The sequence below is a fragment of the Lepus europaeus genome, chromosome 6 (assembly GCF_033115175.1).
Source record: "Lepus europaeus isolate LE1 chromosome 6, mLepTim1.pri, whole genome shotgun sequence".
Taxonomy (NCBI): domain Eukaryota; kingdom Metazoa; phylum Chordata; class Mammalia; order Lagomorpha; family Leporidae; genus Lepus; species Lepus europaeus.
This window is the reverse complement of record NC_084832.1, coordinates 24,696,258-24,698,808: the sequence shown is the minus strand read 5'-3', so window position 1 is coordinate 24,698,808 and position 2,551 is coordinate 24,696,258. Positions and strand designations below refer to the sequence as shown.

The 2,551-nt window shown below is 36.3% G+C and overlaps 1 non-coding gene across 1 annotated transcript; it reads right to left on the bottom strand.

The window, feature by feature from the left end:
• Positions 1 to 720: 720 nt before the first annotated feature.
• Positions 721 to 793, bottom strand: LOC133762645 (small nucleolar RNA SNORD24). The gene has a single exon (XR_009866315.1). It is a non-coding gene; the product is annotated as a small nucleolar RNA SNORD24 (small nucleolar RNA).
• Between the last annotated feature and the right edge of the window lie 1,758 nt (positions 794 to 2,551).

Sequence of the window (2,551 nt, the reverse complement as noted above, 5' to 3'; positions counted from 1 at the left end):
TTAGCATAATATATTTGTCACTATTAATGAACCACAGTAGTTAGTTTATTTTTTTAGGTTTAGAACAGGGAATCATAAAAGGGGTTGCCTTTAGGTTCACTGTTACAGAATTATAGCTTGAAGCAACAGACTAAATCTGAGGGGATCTCTCATAGGCTAGATATAGCTGTCTCCTTCTAAGCAAATGCAATTTGAGGCTCTTAAGACTGATATCTAGATTTCCACAGTCTAGAGATACTGGCATGTGCAGAGTTAGAAGTTAATATGGTAAATAAGTCAACAATAAATATTTAGTAACACTTCAGGCACAGGAAGGAGAGCTAATGAGACTTATTAGAGTGTGCAGTCATCTTCACTGTATACAAAACTTTCTATATGTTTCTTTAAAAAAAAGATTTTATTTATTTGAGAGGTAGAGTTACAGAGACAAGGAGAGACAGAGGTCTTCCGTCTGCTGTTTCACTCCCCAAGTGGCTACAACGGCTGGAGCTGGGCAGATCCAGTCAGGAGCCAGGAGCTTTTGCCAGATCTCCCACAGGAGTGCAGGGACTCAAGTACGTGGACCATCTTCTACTGCTTTCCCAGGCCATAGCAAAGAGCTGGATCAGAAAGGGAGTATCCAGGATTCGAACTAGAGCCCATATGGGATGCAGGCGGAGGCTTAGCCCACTACACCACAGTGTCAGCCACCTTTTTCTTTCTTTTTTCTTTTTTCTCCCGCGCATCAGTGATCTTGGTGGTGTCGACATTGTTACTGCGCTCGGATAGCACATATTACTTCATATCATCTGCATACTTTTTATTTCTACACAAAATTCCTTACATGCATGTTTTGAACAGGTTTATGTGACCTTATATACTTTTAATTTATATCTATTCATGTAAAATGTATTATTTAAATCCTACTGTAGTTCTGATTTATTTTTAAACCTTGTTTAAAAAAAGACATTAGCTTTCAGATTTATTCGTTTAATACACAACTTATAAACTCACCATATTGCATCTAGTAATTTCCTTAGATAGAATATGAAAGTTATTAAGTAAACATATAAAGCTTTGTCCATTTGGTAAAAAAATTTCTTGTATGTGAAAACAAGGACAATGTTTCATTGAAATTATTTCATTCAGTTTTACAAAATTAACTTGATTAATTAACAGGACAGTTGAAATATTCTTCATTGTTTTCCACAAGCGAACAAGATTTGTTTTCTCATTAAATCTCTAATACATGGCGTCAAAGAGTAGTAATATTAGTGCATCAATTTGTGTTTGTAGTATTACTAGGGATTCTAAACATCTGTTTATCAATATATAAATATGTAAAATAAATGTGAGTGATTTTTTTCCTCACAACTTTATATATTTATTGCTTTGTAAATTTGTAGACTCTGTCAGTCCCTTGTGATTAAAAGATGAGGCATGTATCCTTTCTTATTTACATCCAGTCTGCATCACCTTTAGTTTTTTTTTTTTTTTTGGTTTATTAAACTTTTATTTAACGAATATAAATTTCCAAAGTACAGCTTATGGGTTACAATGGCTTCCCCCCTCCCATAACTTCCCTCCCACCCGTAACCCTCCCCTTTCCCGCTCCCTCTCCCCTTCCAATCACATCATGATTCATTTTCAATTCTCTTTATATACAGAAGATCAGTTTAGTATATATTAAGTAACGATTTCAACAGTTTGCGCCCATATAGCAACACACAGTGAAAAAAAATACTGTTGGAGTACTAGTTATAGCATTAAATAAGAGTGTACAGCACATTAAAGACAGAGATCCTACATAATATTTTTAAAAAAAATTAATTTTCTAAGCCATTTCCATTTTAACACCAGGTTGTTTTATTTTTTTTTTCATTTCCAATTCTCTTTATATACAGAAGATTAAGTATATAATTAGTAAAGATCACATCAGTTTGTACCCACGCAGAAACACGAGGTGTAAATATACTGTTTCAGTACTAGTTATAGCATCACTGCACATTAGACAACACATTAAGGACAGATCCCACATGGGATGTAAGCACACAGTGACTCCTGTTGCTGACTTAACAATTTGACACTCCTGTTCATGGCGTCAGTAATCTCCCTAGGCTCTAGTCATGAGTTGCCAGGGATATGGAAGCCTTTAGGGTTCGCTGACTTTGATCTTATTCCGATAGGGTCATAGTCAAAGTGGAAGTTCTCTCCTCTCTTCGGAGAAAGGTACCTCCTTCTTTGATGGCCCCGTTCTTTCCACTGCGATCTCACTCACAGAGATCTTTCATTTAGGTCTTCTTCTTTTTTTTTTTTTTTTTCCCATGGTATCGATGGTATCTGGGCTTTCCATGCCTACAATACTCTCATGGGCTCTTCAGCCAGATACAAATGCCTTAAGGGCTGATTCTGAGGCCAGAGTGTTGTTTAGGACATCTGCCATTCTATGAGTCTGCTGGGTATCCCATTTCCCATGTTGGATCTTTCTCTCTCTTTTTGATTCTATCAGTTAGTATTAGCAGACACTTGTCTTGTTTGTGTGATCCCTTTGATTCTTAGACCTATCAGAGCC